This window comes from Rhinatrema bivittatum, chromosome 3 (genome assembly GCF_901001135.1).
Source record: "Rhinatrema bivittatum chromosome 3, aRhiBiv1.1, whole genome shotgun sequence".
In the NCBI taxonomy this organism is placed as follows: Eukaryota; Metazoa; Chordata; class Amphibia; order Gymnophiona; family Rhinatrematidae; genus Rhinatrema; species Rhinatrema bivittatum.
Window position 1 is genome coordinate 397,793,741 of NC_042617.1, and position 27,931 is coordinate 397,821,671.

Consider the following 27,931-nt stretch of genomic DNA (forward strand, 5'->3'; position numbering starts at 1 on the left):
CTCAGCTTTGTAAGAAGGGCTTCTCTGCTTGTGTGTTGTTTTTGTTTGGTGTGAGGAGAGCAGAAACATCAGATCTTTATTCAATCTACTACAGTCATCTCTTACAGTGCCCTATCCCTATTAATACCAGGAGTGTTGTGATCTTCCTGCACACAGTGCCCTAACCCTGATACCAGTCTGAGACAGCTCCCTCCCTGCATTACTAGTGAGAGGCTGGCTTCACAGACAGGGGGGAGCTGCCTGACCCTCACTCCTGACTTCCCCCATGTCCCAGCTAGTGAATGGTGTGTGGGTGAGGGGGGGGGGAGGAGGATGGTGAAGTCTGAGACAGCTCCCTCCCTGCATTACTAGTGAGAGGCTGGCTTCACAGACAGGGGGGAGCTGCCTGACCCTCACTCCTGACTTCCCCCATGTCCCAGCTAGTGAATGGTGTGTGGGTGGGGGGGGGGGGGGGGAGGAGGATGGTGAAGTCTGAGACAGCTCCCTCCCTGCATTACTAGTGAGAGGCTGGCTTCACAGACAGGGGGGAGCTGCCTGACCCTCACTCCTGACTTCCCCCATGTCCCAGCTAGTGAATGGTGTGTGGGGGGGGGGGGGGGGGAGGAGGATGGTGAAGTCTGAGACAGCTCCCTCCCTGCATTACTAGTGAGAGGCTGGCTTCACAGACATGGGGGAGCTGCCTGACCCTCACTCCTGACTTCCCCATTGTCCCAGCTAGTGAATGGTGTGTGGGTGAGGGGGGGGGGGGGAGGAGGATGGTGAAGTCTGAGACAGCTCCCTCCCTGCATTACTAGTGAGAGGCTGGCTTCACAGACAGGGGGGAGCTGCCTGACCCTCACTCCTGACTTCCCCCATGTCCCAGCTAGTGAATGGTGTGTGGGTGAGGGGGAGGGGGGGGGGAGGAGGATGGTGAAGTCTGAGACAGCTCCCTCCCTGCATTACTAGTGAGAGGCTGGCTTCACAGACAGGGGGGAGCTGCCTGACCCTCACTCCTGACTTCCCCCATGTCCCAGCTAGTGAATGGTGTGTGGGTGAGGGGGGGAGGAGGATGGTGAAGTCTGAGACAGCTCCCTCCCTGCATTACTAGTGAGAGGCTGGCTTCACAGACAGGGGGGAGCTGCCTGACCCTCACTCCTGACTTCCCCCATGTCCCAGCTAGTGAATGGTGTGTGGGTGAGGGGGGGGGGGAGGAGGATGGTGAAGTCTGAGACAGCTCCCTCCCTGCATTACTAGTGAGAGGCTGGCTTCACAGACAGGGGGGAGCTGCCTGACCCTCACTCCTGACTTCCCCCATGTCCCAGCTAGTGGATGGTGTGTGGGTGAGGGGGGGGGGGGAGGAGGATGGTGAAGTCTGAGACAGCTCCCTCCCTGCATTACTAGTGAGAGGCTGGCTTCACAGACAGGGGGGAGCTGCCTGACCCTCACTCCTGACTTCCCCCATGTCCCAGCTAGTGAATGGTGTGTGGGTGAGGGGGGGAGGAGGATGGTGAAGTCTGAGACAGCTCCCTCCCTGCATTACTAGTGAGAGGCTGGCTTCACAGACAGGGGGGAGCTGCCTGACCCTCACTCCTGACTTCCCCCATGTCCCAGCTAGTGAATGGTGTGTGGGTGAGGGGGGGGGGGAGGAGGATGGTGAAGTCTGAGACAGCTCCCTCCCTGCATTACTAGTGAGAGGCTGGCTTCACAGACAGGGGGGAGCTGCCTGACCCTCACTCCTGACTTCCCCCATGTCCCAGCTAGTGAATGGTGTGTGGGTGAGGGGGGGGGGGGAGGAGGATGGTGAAGTCTGAGACAGCGCCCTCCCTGCATTACTAGTGAGAGGCTGGCTTCACAGACAGGGGGGAGCTGCCTGACCCTCACTCCTGACTTCCCCCATGTCCCAGCTAGTGAATAGTGTGTGGGTGAGTGGTGGGGGGGGGGGGAGGGGAGGGAGGGATGGGAAGGGAGAGACAGCCCCTGCATTCAGGGGCTGTCTCTCCCTTCCCATCCCTCCCAGGGAGTGGGGCTGTCTCTCCCTTCCCATCCCTCACAGGGAGTGGGGCTGCTTGCCCCTTCACCTCCCCCCACCCCCTCCCCTTCCCCTTCTCTCTCCCATATACCAGCAGTGGGGGATGTGAAGGGTGGGATACTTCAGCCCTTTGCATTCTGAGCTTCTGAACTTACTTTTTTCATCTTCTTTTTTATTTTCTCATTGTAGATGGATCGTGATAGGGAGTCAGCCCAACCGTCCTCCTCAAAGGCAGATCGTGATGCTAGGTCCAGGAAGCCACGGTTCACACAGGCAGATGTGGACCTCCTAGCCCGGCTACTCCTCCTGGATGAGGAGCATCTCTACACCCCCTCAGGCAGCAGGCCTAACCTTCAAAGGGAGACTGCAGCCTGGGTGGCTCTCCAGGAGGAGTTCTGCCGGAGACCTGTCGCAATGAAAACACCTCAGACGGTCTTCAGGGTGAAGCGTGCTCCCAGCATTTTGGGCAGCCCCCTTTTTATTGTAAAATCATTACATAGCATTGCATCGGATACATACGTCACATATTTACTGCTACAATATTTCCACAGAAATGTTTATGCTGACCTTTTACTACGTGGGTGCAAGTGGGCAGTAGGTGCAAGCGGTCAGTCTTCAGGCAGGGAGGGGGGAGGTCATTGGCTGGTCATGAGGCATTTGTATTAAACTATCTAGGTGTGAAAAGCAAGTAGGTCATGAGCTATTCTGGGGCTGCAGAAAAGCTTGCACTAGATGTTTCCTGCTGACTTCCTGTTAGCTGGGGGCTGTTCATATGCTGCGGTCAAACATTTTCTTTATACTAAGAGTAGGTGTTAAGGAAAAACCAGTTATAGATGGCAATGGAGTTTTTCTTTCCATGACGTGGCTTGCCAGCTGCCTGGAAAGCCAAACTCCTCCCCCACAGAGACCCTCTTACCCACGTGAGATCGAAGATCTCAAGAAGAAAGGTGAGAGATAATGTTAGTGGTGTATTATATTTATTTATATTTATTTATCATTTCGAAATGATGGGATTTGTATTTGGGAATTTTGAATGCCACATTAAAAGATAGCTAAGTATTTTTTTATTACTAAATTTTATATATTGCATAAAAAAATAACCTAGTAGGGCATGTTGTGTTTGTAATTAATTTATTAATCAATTAATGTTATTCTATTTCCTTTCTACCTCTAATTCTCAGGTCGGCATCTGAGACTTCACGAGGGTGATTGGCTTGAGGAGGTCCGCCTGACTTTAGCGCGTCCTTCGCCTGGTAGGTTGTTTGAGAATACTACACAAGTACACAAATATTATTCAATTAATTGTAATGGAATTTGTGTTTGATATTGTTTGTGTCAGTTCCAATTCCTTTTTTTTTAATTTTAACTGTTGTTCTCTGAAATTTGATCTGTGTCTTCGTACAGAACCACACACCAGCAGGGACGAGGCAGGGCTTCCTGGGCCCAGTGGCTGTCAGCAGAGGAGGACGGAGGGAACCGTCACTGGTGGGCCAGGTATTATATTATTAGATATTAGATAATTGAGCCCTGACCATTGACGAACATGCTGCAAATGTGAATGGGGGATGAATGTGAGACTGAGGGAAGGGGGTATAGTCACTGTGAGAGGGGAGGGAGGCAGTGGGAGGAAGAGGATGAGTGAGGAAGAAGAACTGTAGAAGAGTGCCATGTTAAAAAATGAACTGAAAAACATTTTTTTTTAATGTAGCACGTGTGTACGGGCTTAATGGCTTGTATTTTGGGCCACAGGGCCAGTACGTATGTTGTAGTACTAGTAGTAGTAGTTTGTCTAGTATCTGTCTGAGGCAGAAAATCAAAATTATTGTTTGTGATCAGTCAGTTATATAGGGTGGGATAGATGTATGTTATGTTATATATTTATATAATATTATCTCTAATTATCTAGAATGATATCCCTCCACTCTCCCTCTCCGAGGTTGTAGACTATAAACTCATTTTTCCAAAACCCTGCAATTTAGTAAACTAAGGGGTTGAATGTATTTTAATATTATAAACTTGGTGGTGTGTACAATACTGGTTTGTGGCCCTCGAGGACCATAACTGCCCACCCCTGTTCTATATCTTATGTAGAATTTTTTACATTTCTTTACAGGGCAAGAAGAGGCAGCCACAGCCACCAGTGCCACTGCCAGTGCCCAAAGGATGGAGGCAGCCACAGCCGGGCCCAGCAGCACCAGCACCAGCACTGCTGCTTTACTCCCTGCAGGATCTCCTCCAAGCTGCGTATGCACTGCACATGCGCAGTTTGGCATACTGAAGGAGATCCTGCAGGGAGTAAACAGCATCAGGGCAGATGTCAAGGATGTGCAGAGGAGGCTGTCAGCCATGGAGGAGGCCTTTCAGGAGCGGAGGGCACAGGTATCTCATCCTCATGAGATGCCTCATGAGGAGGAGATGCCACTGCCCTCTGCTCCAGAGCAGGATCCTCCTCTCGGGTTGCCATTCTCCTCTCCACATCCTTGAGTACTGGGTGCTAACACATAATTTTTTTTTGGTATGTTGTCATTGTAAAGTTATATTTTTATAACTGTGTTATTTAATTTCATTATAGTTTTGTAGTTAATAAAATGTTTTAAATTTGAGAAATATTAGTGGACTGAATTATTAAAATTATTATAAATTGGGATTTATAGTCAACAGATTTTCTAACATGCACACAGCAATAAAATTACCAGTGTTATCAATTAGTCTTTCAGTTTCCACTCCAGTCCATCTGCAACTCATCAAGATCAGCCTCAGCTTCCCCCATTTCTCCCAGACCACGACATAGTCATGATTTGACTGTTAAGACTTCTTATACTATCACTTACTCCAGATAAAGAGCGAGAGTAAATATAAAGCTGCCAAATCTACACATACAGTAAATCTCTTATAAAATAGCAACTAACATACATAAATGTTGGCCTCCACTTGGGAACACCTAGACCATCCCTTTTTTTCACACGTGTAGATTTACTCATGTTGTACTAAGTATATAAAGAAGTATATGCTATTTATTTACACACGTAAATGCTGTTTTTTATTAATGCAACTTGAAAATTCAACTTAACATGTATCTGCTCCGCAGGGAGAAATAATTAAATCTCGGCCAGAGAAACCTTTTACTGACCACAGGGAGGTTAAGTAACTCATGACACAACTGGAGATGGTTTTGATTTAGGCACTAACTTACGTGGTCAGGCTTTATTATAGAGAGTGAGACAAATTGGTCCCTATAAACCAGGGTTTTCCAAATAAATAACCACTCACTAAGCCGGATTTTATGCATGATGTAAATTTGCATATACTGAGTCCCCATGATATGCAAATGTATCTCATGCATAATTTTTTGTGGATATTCTAAAAATCCAACTGGCTGTGGAATCCCCAGGACCGGTTTGGTAAGCTGAGCTATAAACTGTCTCAGCCTGAAAAATAAACCATGCCCCTATCACATATACATTAACTGCTTAGAGCGACTATGTTCAAAACTCAAAAATACTTTAACTGCCTGTTCTCTAACTGCTGCTAAATAAGCGCACACAGTTGATAGACACAAACTTAGGTTTCTTGCTTGCACGTACAAAGTCCTTATTCATCAAGCTGACAAGATAGATGATAACAGCACAGCAGACACCTGAGGTGAAGAGGCAGGGTCAGTTCTATCATGAGGCAGTGCTACTGCTGAATGCTCCACCCTGCTGTGTTCCCAAACGACCTTGCATCCCCATCCTAGACAAGAGACTCACTCCTCCTCCCAGTCACAGCAAATTTTCACATTATCAAGCAGCGGAAGGTTCATTTTGATGAAAACCAATTCCTCAACTAAGTCTGGATTCAAACGTGCACGGTGTGGACTCACAATGTTCCCTGTCAATGAAAATACTCTTTCACTTTGCACACTGGTGGGTGGGCAGGAAAGAAAGTGTTGTGCTACTATGGAAAGATAAGGCCACATTGAAGCTTTTTCTGCCCAATATCTCAGAGGATCTGACTCCATGCTCTGAACTTGCTCAGAGAGAAAAGCCTTCACATGAATTTTTGCAACCTTATCTTGCAGGTATTGCTGCTGGTTAGCAGCACCACCAGTCTCAAATCTGACACATCTTGCTCTTGCTTTTGAAATAGCACCAGTTGCATGAAATTTGGGAGGAGAATGGGTTGTCATCATGGGAGGGAAGCAGCTGGTGGAACTGGAAGCAGCTGAGCAGGATGGAGTGGGAGGAGTTGAAATCTTTTCAACCATTTGAATCAACTTATTTGTCCAGGATGCAAGAGTATTGCACTTGAGAGCAATACTGCCTTTCACACGTGGGTCACACATAGTAGCTAACATATAGCTATCCTTTTCCATTAGAGGTTTCAACCTTTTCTGTACTTGCTCTTGTAAGCATCTCACAAGCTGCAACACTTCCTTCGACATATCTGTCTGATGCAGAAATTCCTGTAATACCTGCTCCAGATCATATATTACAGGAATGATATCACCTAACGTGGCTGTAGCTGCACTCAGTTCATCAGTATATTCTTTGAAAGGCTTGAGGACATACACCATCTGTGCAATGTTTGTCCAGTCCTGACATCCAAATGGATTTTCCAATCCAATTTCAGATTCCATTGCCAAGTCATGCAGAGGTGTCTGTTGTTCAGACAACCTCTCCAACATAAGATAGGTGGAATTCCATCTGGTAGGCACATCCTGAACAAGGTTATGCAATGGTGCCCTAACTGCTTTTTGTTTTTCTCTGAGTTCCTTCCCACTTTTCACACTGCGATTGAAATGCCCAGTTATTTTGCGGCACTTTTCAATCAACCGCTTCAGGGCTTGACGACTAGTACCTTGCACTTCCTTGGCACCTAGCCCCAACGCATCCCTCACTACCAGGTGCAGTGTATGTGCAAAGCATCGGATGCCTTTGAATCCACCATCCTCCAGAGCCTTACTCATTTTGGCAGCATTGTCAGTAATGATATATCCATTTAAACATTCCATATCACTGCTTCTAAGTAGCCCTTTCCATCCTTCCATCATCCCCTGAATTGTCTGTAGGATATTTTCAGAAGTATGTCTCTTGTCTAGCACTTGAGCATGCAGTAAAGCCCACCGGTATCCTGGAGAAAGCTTTTTGGAGCTGCTGGTGCTACTGCCACTGCTTGTGCTTCTGCTGTCAGTTAATGCCTCATCCAGCTGCCACCAATGCGCTGTTAGAGACAAATATGCATGTGTTGCATTCTTACTAGTCCAAAGATCAGTGGTGAGATGTATGCTCCTTCCCTTTGCCCTTGCCATCACAATCTGCATTTCAGCACGACATTGTGAGTACAGGGAAGGAATCACCTGACGGGTAAATGTAGTTCTTGATGGAATTTTGTACTCAGGGGCTACAAGATGCATCAGCTGCTTAAATCCCTCATTCTCTACAATCTGCAGTGGCTGATCATCCACAGCAATCATTACAGCAATTTGTCGTGTCAACACTTTGGATACTACTTGCTTCCTAGTCCGTGAAATGGAAGAAGGACACCACCCCATCTCCTCAACAGTAGCTTGCCGCTGCTGCCGTGGAAGAGGAGAAGGAGAAGACTGCTTCTGCTTCACATACACACAATCTTCTGATGTAATTTCCTTCTGTGGCTTCCCTGCAGCTTCTTCTGCAAGCAACAGTGCTCTATGTTCTCTTTCCAGGTGATATTTCATGTTGGTGGTAGTAAGATGTCCAAGAGTTCTTCCACGGCTCACCATCCTTTTACAATGGATACATTGAGCACATCTCCAATCATCAGTAACATTAAAATGATTCCAAACCTTTGATGTTTTTCTACTGTCCCTTACTCTAGGCTGGACATTTCTTGTCAGTGTTGTCATCAGAGTAGGAGTAGAAGTACTAGGAGTAGAAGTAGCAGAAGTTGGTGTTGTAGTAACCTGCAAATTTTCAACTGGTTTAGGAATAGAGAGGATACTACTGGCACTGACAGTGGTTTTTTTGACAATCGGACTACCATCATCTGATTCATCATCACTACTATCATTGTCATTGGTGGTGTTCTTCTCCTCATCCTGAATATCATCATTGTCATCCTCCTCCTCAGACTCAGAGTCCTCTGATTCTCTATTCAGCACTTTCTGTAGCACTTCATCCATCAATAAACTTTGCTGCTGCTGCACAGATTTCACTTTCACCTTTCCAGATTTTGCTCCTTCCTTGTCCTGCAAGTTACCTTGCTCCTTTACATTTGCTGAAGTAGAAGGGGTATCATCAAATCGCAGTTTTTTCCTAATGACTGGAATTTTCTTTCCAGTAGCACTCTTCTTCTTACCAGCAAACATTTTAAAACGTTATGGCTGCAAGTCCAGTCCAGTACCAACAAGTAAGCTGGCACAGCAGTGTACTGAGTGAGCAGCACCTAATAGATAAGATATAAAGAAGGGTTAAATAGTTAGGGAGTGACTTCGTCAGTCAGTGACAGGTCACTGTGTGATAATCTGACTAGTGGCTCACTTGCGTGGCTAGTAGCCAGCCACTAGCCAATGACACTAGGCTACCCCATAATATTATATTTACTTATACTTGCACTACTAACACAAACAATTTGTTTATAAATTTAAGGCTCACTTGCAAGTCCAGCACCAACACAGGGGTAGTGGCTGGCTAGTGGCTAGTGTAAGACGACACACTAGTTTAGTAGACTGATATTTCAGTATTTATTTAATCAATCACCAGCTGCAGCTAATACAGTCCACTGATTGATTGATAAGATTATATATATAAAGGAGACCTGCCTTTTCAACAAGCTGGAGTCAGTGTCTGCAGTAAAGGAGACCTGCCTTTTCCACAAGATGGAGTTAGTGTGTGCTGTAAAGGAGACCTGCCTTGTCCCCAAGCTTGAGTCAGTGTGTGCAGTAAAGGAGACCTCGTAGGGATGTGAATCGTTTTTTTGATGATTTAAAATATCGTCCTATATATTTTAAATCGTCAAAAATCGTTAGAGCCGCGACACAATAACAATTCCTCCGATTTATCATCTAAAAATCGTAAATCGGGGGAAGGGGGAGGGGAAGGGGAGGGCGGGAAAACCGGCACACTAAAAACAACCCTAAAACCCACCCTGACCCTTTAAAATAAATCCCCCACCCTCCCGAACCCCCCCCCCAAAGTGTCTTAAATGACCTGGGGTCCAGTGGGGGGTAGGGCGGGGAAACCGGCATGCTAAAGCAACCCTAAAACCCACCCCGACCCTTTAAAATAAATCCCCCACCCTCCCGAACCCCCCAAAGTGCCTTAAATTACCTGGGGTCCAGTGGGGGGTAGGGCGGGGAAACCGGCACGCTAAAGCAACCCTAAAACCCACCCTGACCCTTTAAAATAAATCCCCCACCCTCCTGCCAGGGTTAGGGCACTGTGTGCAGGAAGATCACAACACCCCGACCCTTGAAAATAAATCCCCCACCCTCCCGAACCCCCCCAAAGTGCCTTCAATTACCTGGGGTCCAGTGGGGAGCAGGGCGGGGAAACCGGCACGCTAAAGCAACCCTAAAACCCACCCTGACCCTTTAAAATAAATCCCCCACCCTCCTGCCAGGGTTAGGGCACTGTGTGCAGGAAGATCACAACACCCCGACCCTTGAAAATAAATCCCCCACCCTCCCGAACCCCCCCAAAGTGCCTTAAATTACCTGGGGTCCAGTGGGGGGCAGGGCGGGGAAACCGGCACACTAAAGCAACCCTAAAACCCACCCTGACCCTTTAAAATAAATCCCCCACCCTCCTGCCAGTGTTAGGGCACTGTGTGCAGGAAGATCACAACACCCCGACCCTTGAAAATAAATCCCCCACCCTCCCGAACCCCCCCAAAGTGCCTTAAATTACCTGGGGTCCAGTGGGGGGCAGGGCTGGGAAACCGGCACGCTAAAGCAACCCTAAAACCCACCCTGCTATGGCCGGCGCCATTTTCCTTATGAAAAAACAATTCGCGCCAGGAGATCGCTCCCGGACCCCCGCTGGACCCCCAGGGACTTTTGGCCAGCTTGGGGGGGGCCTCCTGACCCCCACAAGATTTGCCAAAAGCCCAGCAGGGGTCCGGAACGACCTCCTGCAGTCGAATCGTATTGTCTACGGGCGGCGCCCTTTTGCGCAAATGGAGATTCACATCTCTAGAGACCTGCCTTATCACCAAACTGGAGTCAGTGTGTGCAGTAAAGGAGACCTGCCTTGTCCCCACCCAAGCTGGAGTCAGTGTGTGCGCATATTATAATGCAATGCACAGGAAGCAATGAGGTGACTACAGGAGTAGTGCACTGGCTGCCTACCTAGGCTTGAATATATTAATGCTGCAGTACTAATACAAATAAATTATAATTCTGCTAAACTGCCACTAGCCTCACCAGTTACACTAGCCAAGTAGCTTAGTCAGACATTCACCACCACCTAATAATAATGAATTATTAATTCAGTGATATAACAAATCATTTTAAAAAAATTGAGTAGGTTAATATAAGAGATGACTGTAGTAGATTGAATAAAGATCTGATGTTTCTGCTCTCCTCACACCAAACAAAAACAACACACAAGCAGAGAAGCCCTTCTTACAAAGCTGAGCTAGTGAGTTAAGTAGGAGGAAAAGTAAACATACTTGTGCCAGTGTGGCTACTTAAAAAATACACTTACCAACAATCAATTACATATATTTGAACTGTGTACAGTTCCAGCCAGGACCACCTTTCTAAAATGCACAGTGATTGGCAAATTCAACATGCACGTGTCTGCTAACAAAAATAATAAACAAAGAAGTTCTAGTCACGTGAGTGCTGATCATCACATGTCAAGCTTCCAACTGTTTCCATTTCACATCCCCCCAACCATTACCTCAGTGGTAACCTTGGTAACATCAATAGATAAGAGCACAGCCAGCCAATAGGAATACATATTCATTCCTAAGTGACCTTTACTGACCTGGGAAGTGTGAACACTTTGTTTCATTTTCTGTTGGTGTTCATGAGTTTCCAGTTCCATTTCCCATCCCCCCAACCATCACCTCAATGGTAACCTTGGTAACATCAATAGATAAGAGGGCTGCCAGCCGATAGGAACACATATTCATTCCTAACTGACCTTCAGTGACCTGGAAAGTGTTTATTTGTATCATTTTCAGTTAGTGCGCACTAACTCGAGTTAGTGCACACTAATCGGAAAAAACGATTTTTAACGATTTTTCAACGAAATAATCGTGCCAAACACGATTTTCTTCTCCTGCCACACGATTTCTATCGTTAAGACGATATGGAAAACGATTCACATCTCTACTATGCATTAAGGCTAGGTGTACGTGTTAAACCACTGTCAGAGGACGTTAGTGGAGATTCCCCAAAATTACCAAATTGCCACATGAAGATTAGGAAATCCAATATGCAATTAAGATTTATCAGATGATGGTAGTAGTGTAATATGCTCTAACTGCCTTTTACCATTGGTCCACTAAAACCTAAATGTTAACACCTACCTAGGACAAGCTATTATTTCATCTGCATGAATGCTGCCTGTCAAAATGTCCCAAGTTAAACTGCCCAAAGATAAAGGGCCAGTTAGTATAGGTGATGTGATTTCTCCACCCCAAATGGTTTTATTCACATACTGAAGATAAGATAAGAACATTAAAACATAAGAATTGCCATAATGGGTCAGACCAAGGGTCCATCAAGTCCAGTATCCTGTTTTCAACAGTGGCCAATCCAGGTCACAACTGCATGGTAGAATCCCAGACAGTAGGTAACTCTCATGCTGCTAATGCCCATGGATAAGTATTGGCTTTTCCTAAGACTATGTGGTTAATAACAATTTATGTACTTCTCCAAAAACTTGCCTATACTTTTTTTTTAAACTCAGTTATGCTAGCTGACTTTACTACATCCACTGGCAATAAATTCCAGAGCTTAATTGTGGATTGAGGGAAACATTATTTTCTTTGATTTGTTTTATATGTGCCATTTACTAACTTCATGGCATGTCCTCTAGTTTCTATAATATTTGAAAGAATAAATAACCAATTCACATTTACCCTTTCTATTCCACTCATGATTTATAGTCCTCTATCTTAGCTCTCGTCAGATGTCTCTTCTGCAAGCTGAATAGCCCTACCTGTTTAGACTTTCCACACAGGGGGGCTGTTGCAACCTTTTATCATTTTGTCACCCTTCTCTGTACCTTTTTCAGTTCAGCTATACCTTTTTTGAGTTGTGGCAACCAGAATTGCACACAATACTCTAGCTGCAGTCTCACCATAGAATGGAACAGAGGTATTATCTCATTCTGTTTTAGTTTCCATCCCTTTCCTAATAATTTCTAACATTCTCTTTGTTTTTTTGATGGCTCCCCACACACTGAGCCAAGGATTTAAAAGTATTGTCCACAGTGACACCCAGATCCTTTTCCTGGGTTGTAACTCCTAATATGGAACCTAACATTGTGTGAGTTACTTTTCCCTATGTGCATCACTTTTCACTTGTCCACATAGGGATGGTAACTTTTAAACAGGCGCACTGGAGCACATTTGTGTGCATTTGCCAGCTCTCGTTCAGGGTCTCATATATTTTATAACACGGGAATTCCGGGGCAGAGCCTGCGTGTGAGACTGAGGCAATGGCAGGGGATGGTGCTCAGTGATAATGTCGGCCAGGAGGATTTAAAGTTAGCCAGCATCGGAGGCACAATATTCAGAATAGCGGTGACATTGCGGTGAGCCACATTGTCTGGCAGTGGAACATGGGCGTGAACCCAGGGCTATGGATAAAGGTCAAGGGGGGTCGTCTAACATGGCGACTGTGGTGCAGGGGGAGAAAAAGAAACACAGTAGGAAGTGGGCCATGAGGGCGGGCTCCAGGTCCAGCAGTTCGTCCGGCTTGTCAGATTCAGAATCATCCTGTGACAAGGGAATTCCAAGGCCTTCAGAGGATGTGGATGAGGCGAGCAGGGAGCCACCTGCTCTGACCACTTTGTCACAGATGTGGGAGAGTGTTCCCAGGGCATTGTGTAGGAAAATCAAGAGGCGCATCTATGTAGACATTTTTAGTATAATGGAGGGGAGGAGGAAAAAACAACATAGAAAAAAGGGCAAGGGGCAGGAGGAGGCAAGCGTCCCCGATACGATGACACCAAGGAACATAGTTAATAGGATCAGGGCTTTCCTCAGGATGATCAGCATAGTAGGCCAGGATGATCCTGCGCAGAACAAGCCAATGTTGATTTATGACAATACAAATCTTGAGGCGCATAGGGAATACAAAGGGTGGGCTTGGCTGAACTATGATGAGCGCTTCAGAGATAAGATGGAGGAAAATCAGTTCATGTCTTGGGGCACTCAGAGCGTAGGGCTATGGCTTAGCAGATGAGGAGTAAAACAGCCAACGTGGGTGCGTGGGAAATGGCAGTGCAATAAAACAGCAATTCAGCTTGTGCTTCATCTGTACCTGTGAATAGTAAGGTCTGCTGGTGCTTTAATAAATCTGCTTGCAATTTTCAGGATTGTAAGCCTAAACATGCCTGTTCTATTCATGCGAGGTCTCACCCGGCAGTGACGTGCAGTAAAAGGCTTAATGCAGGGAGTTATGCAAAAGCAAAATAGGAATATCTTACATACCAGGGCACCAACTCCTATCCAACTTGGCAACATGATAGCTTGGCTCAACTGTTACCCCAAGTGGGGTGTACCTGGAAAGATCATAGAAGGGTTTCAATTTTGTTTTAGGATTCCTTTCTGGAGCATAATTCCCAGGAGTTCGGTGCACAACACAGGTTCACAATAAAAGATCAAAGATGAGATAGCCCTTGATCAGTTGACTGGCTCCTTCAACGATCCATTATTTGAGGAGGTAATATTTTCTTTCCTGGAAGTGGTGTCAAAAAAGGAGGGAGGAAAATGTAGACTCATCCAAAACTTTTCATACCTACCCAGGAGGTCGGTGAACGATGATCTGCCAATTGATGAGTCTGTTTAGTGCAATATGCATCCCTCGGCACTGTGGTGGCATTGTTGAGGAGTTGCAGGAAAGGCGCCTTGATGGCAAAGACTGACATCAAATCATTTTTCAGGCTGCTTCCCTTCCACCCTAGTAGTTTTCCCATGTTGGGTTTCCATTTCAGGGGGGCAATATTTTTATGAAAAATGCATGCCAATGGGGTGCACCATGTCTTGCGCTACCTTTGAACTATTCAGCTCCTTTTTGCATTGTGTGTTGGAACAGTGAAGTGGTGTGACTAATGTTATTCACTTCCCAGATGATTTTTTTATTCGTGGGGTCTGGCGATTCCAATACTTGTGCTAAATTGCTAGCCGACTTCCAAGAAATGGTCGATGAGTTTGGCATGCCGTTAGCCAAGAAGAAAACTGAAGGCCCGTCCAAGGTCCTGTCCTTCTTAGGCACAGAGCTCAATTCAGAGGAGATGGTTTCTAGACTTCCAGATGACAAGCTGTGCAAATTGTGTGAAATGCTTAAGAATGCGCTAGCAGCAATGACGTTAACATTGGCCAGCATTCAGTCCTTGTTGGTATCCTAAACTTCATGTGTAGTGTCATCCCCATGGTGAGGGTATTTCTCAGAAGGTTGTCCCGGACTACCATGGCATTAGCCAGCCACATCATTTTATCCAAATATCGGCAAATATGAAGAAGGAGTTTACCATATGGGTCAACATTCTAAACAAATTCTATAAGGTATCTATGTGGCAGGAACCTCCAGTCTCCATCCTTGACTTATATATTTACTCAGACACATCAGGAGGCTGGGGATTTGGAGAATTTGGGGATTTACTTGGTGCATCAAACCTTGGCTGGCAGTTTGGAGGGATTGGGGATTGACGAGGAACATAATGTTCCTCAAATTATTTCCCATATTGGTGGCATTAGTTGCATAGGGTGGTTAACAAGAACATAATCTTCTGGTGTGACAATTGGGTGATGGTTGCTGTCATCACAGGCAATCTGCCAAATGCTTGAGGGTTACTAAAATTTATAGGGAAATACTTCTGTGGTGTTTGCGTTTCAACATAACCATTAGGGTGCAACACGTGCCCGGGGTAAGCAACGGGGTGGCTGATGTACTTTCACATGCTAAATGGGATTCATTTCGCATGCAGGTTCTGAACATGGATGCGGAAGCTACAACATTCCTGGAGTGCCTATGGAGCATTGGAATGTGACCACCAGAGACCTGTTATGAGGAGCATTAGCTTCAACAACATGGACCTCCTATTCATGGGGATATGATCATGTGCAGGCATTTTTGAAGGGGCTCGGAGGGGTACGAGGTCCAGTACTGGCTAATCTAATAAACCAGAATGTAGCAAGAGCAAAGGAAGCTGGGATATCCAGGTGACCAGTGATGAACCACCTTGACTGATTCACCTTTTTCACCAAGGCCCAGGGGTTGGGTGACCCAGCCAGCTCCTTCATGGTGAAGAAGATGCTAGCAGGGTTGGTTCGATGGGCAGGTGTAAGGAGGGATTTGAGGAAGCCCATCAGTCTCAAGTTACTCATACGCTTGTGGAATCCCCTACCACCTGTATGCAGTTCTGATTTTCAGATTCACATCTTCAGGGCAGCACTCTCATTCACCTTTTTTGGATCAATGAGGGTGAGCGAGTTAGTAGACAAATCCAAAGCCGATGGTTGTGACAATGGCATGCTAAAGCATAATATCCAAATCAAAGATGGGGCAGTGTTTATACTAATCCATCATTCAAAAACTGACCAGGAGGGGAAAGGTGCCCCACTATGCTTGAGGAGGGTTGATTCTCAAGTCACATGCCGGTTAAGTAATTTGGATCTATATTTAGCATGCAGACCGGCCAAGGGCCTCCCTCCATTTACTGGTGCATGCCAATGGGGTGCTACTCACTAGACTTCAGTGTTCTGCAGTGCTTAAACAGGTGCTAGCTCAGCTGGGTCTGAACCCGGGGGATTTTGGCATGCACTCATTCAGAATTGATGCAGCGACCAGTGTTGCGAGGGTGGGTTTAAATGTAGAGACAATTCAGAAAATAGATAGATAGAAGTGAACTGTGGTAAATTTGTACGTCAGACCAGGGCTGGATGGTAACTAACAATGCCATTAATTTGTGTTGCAGGTGTGTCCAGTGGGACACTCCTTCATTCAATGGGCAGCCAAAAGGGCATGGGGTCCATTTGAGGCTGGCATCCTTTGGGATCTACGTTGACTTTGCTGGCACCACGGCATGCTGTGGAAGCAGCTATTGCCACCATTAAGGCTTCACAGAGCAGCATATGCACAGGCACTTGGGCATCAATGCCCTTGGCAGATTGTCATGTAGGCAGTTACTGAAAGTGATAAGGGAAGACTTTAAGGTGTTAGCTACTTTATTCAAGTGTGGTTGCCTGGCTAGTCTATCATATAGCACAGGAAATAAGGTGACTCCAAGTTGTGGAACAGGGGGTGCAGGAAGCATAACAGGCAGGTGGCTGCGTGCTTGCAGAGTTTAGGGGGATGCATGGTTGGGTAAATGCTCAATACAGGGAGCTCTACAGACAGGATCTCGTTCATTTGTCAGACATAGGGCAGGACTTATTCAACAATGCTTTGCAGGAGGCTTTGGAGGAAATCTTTGCTGTTGGGTATCCTATGGCCACAGCGAGGTGGTGGGGGAGCATGATGCAAGTTAATAACTGCCTCATGTTGGTGGCAGGGGTAACTGAGCCAGTGGCATGGGGGGGGGGGGGGTGCATTGTAATGTCGGACTGAATGTCTGGGAGGGCCAATCAACCTACCTTGTCCTGGTGAGGATAGTGGCAATAAGGGGACCACTGGGGCATGACAACCCCTGAAGGTGGGACCCCCTTGCTTGAATGTGGAGGGGGGTCGAATACACCATCTTGCTTGAGTGTGGAGGATGGCAGATAGGCGCGGGGCAGCACAGTGATACTGCATGTGGACTCAGCGGCTTGGGTACTGTAGGTATTATTATTTTATCGTATTAAATAAAGCTGCAGCCTTTGTTTCACCAGAACCAATTGTGCCTGTCTTACTTGGGGGGGATGAAGGGGGTTGAAGGAGGGTGGGGGTGGCTTCGATGAGAGATAGGGGGAGACGGAAGAAGATGTTAGGGCGGGGGAACATACCAGCTACCTGTGTTATTGAATTATGTGAATTCTCTATTTATTGGCTTGCCAAAATATTATTTAAAATCCCTTCAGCTTTTGCAGAATGCCTCTGTGCTGCTAACTTTTCTGTGCAACATCATGATCATATATTAGAGATGTGGTTCGTTTTTCGCCCGAAATAGGAAATTACCGGAAATTTCCTACTTCGTTTTTGTTTCGGAGGCCCTGAAACCCGAAAAGAATTTTCCCCGAATTTCGGGGAAATTTCGTTTTCGGGTTCGCCTGGGGAGAGGGGCACAATTTTTTTTAAATTAAAAACCACCCCAAACCACCCCAAACATTTACATTAACTATAATACAACACCCCCCCCCCCCCCCGATCCTGATCCCTCCCCAAGACTTACGAAGTACATCCCTGGTGGTCCAGCGGGGTCCCGGGTTCCATTTGCCCTCCGTGCCCGTGCTACTGCAAGCCGTGCTCTTTAAAATGGTGCCACATAGCCTCTGAACTACCATGTCACAGGGGCTACCGGCGCCATTGGTCAGCCCCTGTCACATGGCCATCGGCGCCATCTTGTGCTCCTGTCATGTGACTGGAGCTGACCAATGGCGCCGAAAGTCTCTGTGACATAGTATGGGCAAAGGCTATCGGCACCATTTTGATTACTGGCAGCCGACAACGAAATCGCTCCCGGACCCCCGCTGGACCCCCAGGGATTATTGGCAAGCCTTGGGGGGGTCAGGTGTATGTATGTAAAAAATGATTTTAAATGCTTGGGGTGGGTTTTTTTTAAGCTTCCTTTGCCGTTTCGTTTTTTGGCCCGGTTTCGGGTTTCCTCATTTCGTTTTTCAAAAAAACAAAACGAGGAAACCCGAAATTTACCACGAAGTATCTGAGTCAAAAAACGACCCGGCAGAAAAAAACGAAGCACATCTCTATCATATATCTCCTTTACTGGCCCAAGTACATTGGTTGCCTATAGAACACGGCATTAAGTTAAAAATTACAGTCCTAATCTTCAAGATTGTTACAGGCATTTGTCATTATTTGTCAAAAGTGATAGTTCTTTACCAGCCAACTCACATTCTATGTTCCCGGGATATTTTATTATTTGTACTGTCATTGAAAAAAAATCATTTTGTAAAAACAATATCACATACCATCTGTATTATTGGCCCCACAATTTGGAATTCATTGCCTTATTCACTAAGATTTAATTAAATGTTTCATAAGCAGCTAAAGGCCCATTTATTTGTGGAAATTTTTGATGACCTGATGCTATAGATGACATTCTTTTGATTTTATATGTAATTATTGATTTTGTTTTATTTACATTTTACATTTACATTTAAAAACGCATGAACGCATAACCCCTCCCCCCTTCTCTATCCTCCCTTTTCCCTGTCCCCCACCCTTCTCGTAACCTCCCTCTTCCCTGTCCCCCACCCTACTCATAACCAAGTCATATTGTACATATTGTATATAGGCTATATGCCATTTCTATATACCCACATCTAATATTTAATTTTAATTTTATTCATATGTTACAATGTTCCTTATATTTATTGTTTAATCAACTGTTCTCTTGTTACAATGTAAAATAGGGCAGTTCCGGCTCTATTCAACCTGTTTTCTGGAAACCGATGTGATATCTCGATCGAATGTCGGTATACAAAAGAAATAAATAAATAAATAAATAAATAAAATTATGTTGATTTAATGTCTGTGTCTGTCAAACCTGTTGTTTTATGTTTCTTTGTAAACAGCTTAGTAATGCTTTTGATTAAGCAGTATAGAAACATTTCAAAAATAAATAAATAAATAGAATAATCATTAATCCCATGCTGTTTTCTACCTTTTAATCATTTTGTAATCCACAATAGGGCATAGCCTCCTATTTCATGACTTTTAATTTTTTCAGGAGTCTCTCATGGGTAACTTTGTCAAATGTCTTCTGAAAATCCAAATTTACTATATCCACTGAACAAGCATTAGCCACTTGTTTATTAACTTCTTCAAAAAATTTAGCAGGTTGGTAAGGCAAGACTTTCCTTGTATAAATCCTTTCCCCCTCAAATCATGTCTTTGTTCTGTGATTTTATTCTTTACAATAGTTTCTACAATTCTTTCTCCCTCTAAGGTCAGGCTCCCTGGTATATAGTTTCTCAGATCATCCTTGGAGCCCTTTTTAAAGAACAGTGTCACATTGGCTACCCTCCAATCTTCAGGTAAAATAGAGAATTTTAACAATAGATTAAAAATTACTAGTAATAGATCTGAAAATTCATTTTTTAATTCTTTCAGAACTCTGGGGTATAAACCATCTTCTTCAAGAGATTTGCTATTATTTAGTTTCTCAGTCTGTCCTATTACATCATCCAGGTTCATTGTGGTTTGTTTCAGTTGTTCTGAATAATCACCATTTAATATCATTTCTATAACATGTATTTCCCCAACATCAAAAGGATATAAACCAAATGCAGTTGGTCCAGAGGGAGGCTACTCAAATGATCAGTTGTTGACAAAGTTCCTCATGAGAGGCTTCTAGGAAAAGTAAAAAGTCATGGGATAGGTGGTGATGTCCTTTCATGGATTACAAACTGGCTAAAAGATAGGAAACAGAGAGTAGGATTAAATGGACAATGTTCTCAGTGGAATGGAGTGGGCAGTGGAGTGCCTCAGGGATCTGTACTGGGACCCTTACTTTTCAATATATTTATAAATGATCTGGAAAGAAATATGACGAGTGAGGTAATCAAATTTGCAGATGACACAAAATTGTTCAGAGTAGTTAAATCACAAGCAGACTGTGATAAATTGCAGGAAGACCTTGTGAGGCTGGAAAATTGGGCATCTAAATGGCAGATGAAATTTAATGTGGACAAGTGCAAGGTGATGCATATAGGGAAAAATAACCCATGCTATAGTTACACAATGTTAGGTTCCATATTAGGTACTATTACCCAAGAAAGAGATCTAGGCGTCATAGTGGATAACACATTGAAATCATTGGTTGAGTGTGCTGCGGCAGTCAAAAAAGCAAACAGAATGTTGGGAATTATTAGAAAGGGAATGGTGAATAAAACGGAAAATGTCATAATGCCCCTGTATTGCTCCTTGGTGAGACCGCACCTTGAATATTGTGTACAATTCTGGTCGCCACATCTCAAAAAAGATATAATTGTGATGGAGAAGGTACAGAGAAGGGCTACCAAAATGATAAAGGGAATGGAACAGCTCCCCTATGAGGAAAGACTTAAGAGGTTAGGACTTTTCAGCTTAGAGAAGAGACGGCTGAGGGGGGGATATGATAGAGGTGTTTAAAATCATGAGAGGTCTAGAATGGGTAGATGTGAATCGTTTTTTTACTCTTTCAGATAATAGAAAGACTAGGGGGCACTCCATGAAGTTAGCATGTGGCACATTTAAAACTAATCGGAGAAAGTTCTTTTTCACTCAACGCACAATTAAACTCTGGAATTTGTTGCCAGAGGATGTGGATAGTGCAGTTAGTATAGCTGTGTTTAAAAAAGGATTGGATAAGTTCTTGGATGAGAAGTCCATTACCTGCTATTAATTAAGTTGACTTAGATAATAACCACCGCTATTACTAGCAACGGTAACATGGAATAGACTTAGGTTTTGGGTAATTGCCAGGTTCTTATGGCCTGGATTGGCCACTGTTGGAAACAGGATGCTGGGCTTGATGGACCCTTGGTCTGACCCAGTATGGCATGTTCTTATGTTCTTATGTCTTTATTCTAAAGCAAATGGGGATATACTCAAAGATCTAAACATGTATACCCTAGAGGAGAAGCAAGATAGAGGAGATATGATTGAGACATTTAAGTCTCTCAAAGGTTTCCATATACAGGAAGCTAGCATTTTTCAGTGGAAAGTAGACTCTAGAAAAATAGGTCATGGAATGAGTATGAAAGGATGTAGGCTCATGAGTATTTTTAGGTAATATTTCTTTATAGAGAGGGTAGTGGATGCATGGAATGGCCTCCTAGTGGAGGTGGTGGAGGCAAAAATGGTATCTGAATTCAAGAAAGCATGGGATTTCTGAGGAGATTTCTGTGAAAGTAATGGGAATTGTAAAGGTTAGATAAATTAGACAGATGGGCATATGGGCCATATGGTCTTCTTCTGCCATCATATTTCAATGTTTCTATCTTTTTCAGTAAACACCAAAGCAAAAAATGTATTTAGTTTTTCCATTTGTTGTGACCTCGACGGTCACAACAAATGGATTTACACTACCTGAGAGGAAGACCTGCTGCAGGTTCCCAATGACAGGAGGCAAGGCTGATGAAAGACAGGAGCTGGCTGGAGCTTCACTAATATCAATCCCATTCCCCGTGGGTTGAGCCTTTGGGTGTCGGGACCAGCTGTACTTAGGTGGGCCCCTGTACGGAATTTCTGATGAAATACTGGAGGCAGGTTCCATGGTGGCATGGCCAGGTGGGAGAAAGTCCTGGTATGAAGTCCTGGGCAGTTGGCAAGCAAGCAGAGAGAGGTCAGATCCATAGTCCTGGGCAGGCGGCAAGCAAGCAGAGAGAGGTCTGATCCATCATCCTGGGCAGGCGGCGAGCAAGCAGAGAGAGAGGTCTGGTCTGAAGTCAAAAGCCAGGAGGCCCATCCAAGGAGAGAAGGAGTGATGGACGAGGAGTCGGGAGCTGGAAAGGAGCGGAAGGTGGGAGCAAGAGCAGAAGGCAGGAACAGAAGTGGATCCAGGAGCGAAGGGCAGGAACTGACTAAGGAAGGCACCAGAATCACCACACAAGGCAGGAGACTCGTTGCCAAGTCAGGAAGGTGAAGTAGAAGCAGGCCTAAATAGGCCAAGCGTGGTGACGACATCCTGTGGGGCCCACAGGGAATTCCCACTACTGGCCCTTTAAGGGGCGGCCATAGTCACGTGCACACAAGTAGAAGAGGGACCTGGCAGGCAGGGAAGCCGGTGGCATCCCGCGCCCTGACGGAGGCCTGGCACCGATGGAATGGAGGTAGGACCATTGGAGGAAGGCACAGGGAGTCCGAGGGTGAGCCAGCCAGCGGCACGAGATAGGAGACCTCGGGGAGCGGGGCCGGCGAGGCGGTGCGGATGGTAAGTGTAACACCATTGTGGTCTTGCCTTCCCTAAGTGCCCCTTTAATCCCTCGATCATCTCATGGGTCAACCATTTCCTCACAGGCTTTCTGCTACAGATATGTTTATAAAAGTTTCTATGAGTTTCTGCTCTATGGCCAGTTCTTTTTCAAATTCTCAATTTGTTTGCCTTATCAATGTTTTACATCTAATTTGCCAATACTTATGCTTTTTCTTAAGTTCTTCAGTTGGATCCTTTTTCCAATGACAGGAGGGCTCTCACATCCCTCTTGCCCAGTGTTCTTCAGGGTGGAGACTGAACAGCTAAGACAATATTCTGGAAGGAATAGGATTGGGTGTGAGATCTAAGTGTAGGATTGGTACAGATTTTTTGGAAGAAAGGGGAGTCTGGAGAGATCAGTCTTATGACAGGGGGTTGGTAGGAGTATGCAGCCTTTGTAAAGGGGGGTTAAGGATGTGTGGTTATTGCTGACATACATCATGAGGAGGATGTCACAATGGTTAAGGGGTGACATGATGTTGTGGATAGAGTTTTCACTGTGTTGGTGGTCTGCATTTGATTGAAATTTGAGGCAGTGAAATCCCCCAACATACCATCTCTTTCACTTTGAACTAGTTAGCATGGGAACACAAAATGTTTTGTGGTTAGCTTGAATCTAAATGTACACTAAAAGCATGTAATCACTCTAAGGTGAGGATTTCATGAGCCCATGCTCAAATTTAGTGCATTGACTAGAAGTCATATTTTAATGTATATGCTAAATTTCTAGCTCATGCACACAAAACAAATGTGCAAATTTTAATGCATGTGCCTCCACATTCTTTTTGATCCATACGTTTTTAGGGATAGTTATCCAAAACTTACCTAAAAAGAGTAGATCACTAGAAATTCCCTATATGAATCACAAATCGGAATTGTATAATTTCTTCCTGGTTATGCAAAAAAAATGTGGACATTATCACTTCCCATTATTGCTATGGCATTTCAGCTTTGCAACAATTCTGAATATGCTCAGTTTATTCTCAGAATGTTTTTTGAGCTGCTTTCAGTTGGGGACATTAAGGATGAACAGTTGTCTATCTTCTGGAAGAATGGGGATAGATAAAAAAAAAAAATAAGACAGGCAGAAATGTAAGAAACTGAAAAAATTGATAGTAGAAAATAATAATAGAAAGTTAAAATACTATTTAGAAATGATCAACAAATAAGGGTATGTGAGAGACAGAAAGGAGGATCTCTGGGGGAAGAGGTGTTTGGAAACTAACCTCACTTACATAAAGTAGGTTTACCTAGACCAGTACTTTCAAGCTGCAGTCCTTGAGGGCTTCATATTGATTGGGATTTCAGAATATCCCTAATACATCAGAATGAAGAAGTTTTGCATGCACACTGCCTCAATTTTATGCAAATCTATATCATTTAAATACATTGCGGACATCCTGAAAGCCAGACTGGTTTGTGTTCCTTGAGCACTGGAGTTGGACAACCCTGAGCTAAACTATGCAGTAACAGATTGGCAGTTTAGATCCAGCATGCCTACTGATCAGTTATGTTGTTTCTTGTCTCCTAATGTGCTTATGCTGCTTGCCATTGTTTGCATCTAGCTGCTGCATAAAACAGACAGTAGGGATGTGAATCGTGTCCTCGATCGTCTTAACGATCGATTTCGGCTGGGAGGGGGAGGGAATCGTATTGTTGCCGTTTGGGGGGGTAAAATATCGTGAAAAATCGTTAAAAATCGAAAAATCGAAAAATCGAAAAACCGGCACATTAAAACCCCCTAAAACCCACCCCCGACCCTTTAAATTAAATCCCCCACCCTCCCGAACCCCCCCCCAAATAACTTAAATAACCTGCGGGTCCAGCGGCGGTCCGGAACGGCAGCGGTCCGGAACGGGCTCCTGCTCTGAATCTTGTCGTCTTCAGCCGGCGCCATTTTCCAAAATGGCGCCGAAAAATGGCGGCGGCCATAGACGAAAAAGATTGGACGGCAGGAGGTCCTTCCGGACCCCCGCTGGACTTTTGGCAAGTCTCGTGGGGGTCAGGAGGCCCCCCACAAGCTGGCCAAAAGTTCCTGGAGGTCCAGCGGGGGTCAGGGAGCGATTTCCCGCCGCGAATCGTTTTCGTACGGAAAATGGCGCCGGCAGGAGATCGACTGCAGGAGGTCGTTCAGCGAGGCGCCGGAACCCTCGCTGAACGACCTCCTGCAGTCGATCTCCTGCCGGCGCCATTTTCCGTACGAAAACGATTCGCGGCGGGAAATCGCTCCCTGACCCCCGCTGGACCTCCAGGAACTTTTGGCCAGCTTGTGGGGGGCCTCCTGACCCCCACGAGACTTGCCAAAAGTCCAGCGGGGGTCCGGAAGGACCTCCTGCCGTCCAATCCTTTTCGTCTATGGCCGCCGCCATTTTTCGGCGCCATTTTGGAAAATGGCGCCGGCTGAAGACGACAAGATTCAGAGCAGGAGCCCGTTCCGGACCGCTGCCGTTCCGGACCGCCGCTGGACCCGCAGGTTATTTAAGTTATTTGGGGGGGGGGTTTGGGAGGGTGGGGGATTTAATTTAAAGGGTCGGGGGTGGGTTTTAGGGGGTTTTAGTGTGCCGGCTCACGATTCTAACGATTTATAACGATAAATCGTTAGAATCTGTATTGTATTGTGTTCCATAACGGTTTAAGACGATATTAAGATTATCGGACGATAATTTTAATCGTCCTAAAACGATTCACATCCCTAACAGACAGCTATAGTAGTCAGTCAGGTTAGTATCCAGAAAACAAGTACATATTCTAGTTAGTTAAGAGATGCAACATTTATTTCAGGAAAAGAGTGCTCTTCTTCCCAGCACAAAGTAGCCAGTAAAGTGATTTTTTTTTTTTTTTTTTTACTTGCATCCTAGCGTGGAGCTATTGCTGTCTGTGTGGGCAGCAGTAGAAAAGTGTTGATCAGTAACACAAAGCATCGACATTCTATTCAGATGACTAGAAACAGCATTCCACTTATTCAGCTTAGATACTTAATGGCAGTGCATAAGGAAAAAGAGAAAGAGGAGAAAACCTCTTTCCTTGTGCTACATAGCTTTTGACTATGTTTTTGCACTATACACAGGACAAAAAGGAAATGACAAAAGAAACCTGAAATACTTATATTTAAACTACTGAATGTGTACCAGCAGCAAGCCATTGGAAAATTATAATAAACTGTTATATCTGCTTGTCTGTTTTTACCTCTCATCATCACAATGCATTAACCTGTTGTTTCTAGTCAGATTATAATCCTCTCTACCTGATCTAGTATGATTTTAACTTTTATATTCTACTTGGAGTCATGGCGAGGACAATTTACTTAACAATTTACCCCGGTAACTTGTCTGTATGAAAACTACACTCCCACCCTGAATACCCTGAAAAATCAACCTGGTCTTCCATAGTGAGTGCACTTTTAGTCAAACTGTGAGGAGGTGCTCCCTAGGCATGTGTGGTTGGGGATAAAAATACACATCTGTTATTTTCCATTGAAATTGCACACACAAAAAGGAGGGACAAAGCGCATAATTTTGAAACTAGAAAGTAAATGGATGGGTACAAAGTACTTGTGAACTTTGCTTCTAGGCAGGGAGTTTGAAAATCGACCACTTGACTTTATTTAAGTAGGTGTATTGTTCCTGGCATGGATTATATAGCTATAATAACAACTAGTATTAATTATGTTAGGCAAGTTGTTACAGTAAAAATAGAGTGAGAATGTGTCAGTCACTGAGTTAGAAATAATGATTTAAAAAAATCCTAAACCTTACATTAGAGTGGAAGAATGTTGATATATGTGTAGAGCATGAAAACAAGAAGACAGATAGAACCATCCTGAATCCTGAAAGTGAATCCAAAAATTTCATAGCTCACCTCCATTTATTTATTTATCTATCTATCTATCTATTTATTTATTTATTTAATTAATAATACTTATAGTCTGCCTATTGAGAAACAATTGTACTAGGTGGATTACAACAACATAAAGGGGCGGATTTTAAAACCCCTGCGCGCCGGCGCGCCTATTTTGCATAGGCCGCCGGCGCGCACAGAGCCCCAAGACGCGCGTAAGTCCCGGGGCTTCCTGTCGGGGGCGTGTCGGGATGACGCGGCATTTCGGGGGTGGCGGCGTGGGTGTGGTTTCGGCCCGGGGGCGTTCCGGGGGCGTGGCCGCGGCCTCCGGAACAGCCCGGACCACGGAGCGGGGAAGCCGGCCGACGCACGCAAAGTTACGCCTGCTTTCAGCAGGCATAACTTTGCCGACAAAGGTAAGGGGGGTTAGATAGGGCCGGGGGGGTGGGTTAGGTAGGGAAAGGGAGGGGAAGGTGGGGGGAGGGCGAAGGAAAGTTCCCTCCGAGGCCGCTCTGAAATCGGAGCGGCCTTGGAGGGAACAGGCAGCGTGCGCTGGGCTCGGTGCGCACAGGTTGTACAAATGTGCACACCCTTGCACGCGCCGACCCCGGATTTTATAAGATACGCGCGGCTACGCGCGTATCTTATAAAATCCAGCGTACTTTTGTTCACGCCTGCTGTGCGAACAAAAGTACTTGCTCGCGCAATTATTTAAAATCTGCCCCAAAGTTGAACAATCATAAAATACAGCAAATAATTAAAATACATAAAACATAAAAATCTACAACAAACCTTGTATCATGCCAGCCAACAATGAGAAGACACTTACTCCAAGACAAAAGCTTGCTTAAATAAGTATGCTTTTAAATGTTTTCTAATAAAAAATATATTATCAATTGCACACAAATCCAGCAAAGAGTTCCAGAACTTAGGCCCCGTCTCAGAAAAACTTCTCGATTGCAACATATTTAATCTTATTTCCTTTTGAGACTGCCAATAGCTTCTTATCACTGTACTATAAAGAATGAGCAGGGATGCAATACTTCTAAAGATTTGCTAAATAGGATGGTCCATTCAATCCCAACGTCTTGGAAACAAAAATAAGAATCTTGAAATCAATACGATGTTTCACCGGTACCCAGTGATGTCTTGAAAATGCATAGAAATAAGCTCCCACCGCTGGTAGTGACTCAAGTTTTTCTTCTCTCTGGCAGCAGTGACCTCATTTTTAAGATCTGGCAAAAGCCACTCTCAACTATAATTGGGATCTTTACTTTCAGGTATGATAGCCACTGTCCTTCATATGATTTGATACTCACCATCTTCCTTTTTGTCCTTATTCCTATTCTAAGAACATGTGACTATTGGAGTTCAAACTCAGGTGTCATTTGGAATATAGTTTTATGTTTGCTATGCTAATATCTTGTTGGGTGTGAATTTCATTGGATGTCACTGAAGAAGTTGGCTCTTGAACAGTATGAAGCAATGTGCTGCGTTCCCTGTCAGAATCTAGCATGTCCCTCCAAAGAGAATTCAGTAAAACTCTCATACAGGTCTTCAATCTTGGGGGGTGGAAAATCCCTAAGGAAAAACCTTTTTGGAATTCCCTGGAATGACCCAATCCTGGCTTTGTATATTTCTGCAAAATTCTACGCTAAATAAAATCTTTAAGAAACAATGACAGGCAGAATGCAGTTAGAGACTTCTTTTATTATTAGACTGCATGCAAACTGATGAAACAGGTTATCATCAGGAGCCTAAGGATTCTGAGTGGTGTAGATGAAATTCACACTTTATATACGATCTAGAAACATTGACAATTAAGAAA

The 27,931-nt window shown here is 44.8% G+C and overlaps 1 long non-coding RNA gene across 1 annotated transcript; it reads left to right on the forward strand.

Annotated features, from left to right (window-relative positions):
• Positions 1-2,928: 2,928 nt before the first annotated feature.
• LOC115088801 lies at positions 2,929-3,450 on the forward strand. The gene is made up of 3 exons (XR_003855893.1): positions 2,929-2,955; positions 3,190-3,261; positions 3,413-3,450. It is a non-coding gene; the product is annotated as an uncharacterized LOC115088801 (long non-coding RNA).
• Positions 3,451-27,931: the final 24,481 nt, after the last annotated feature.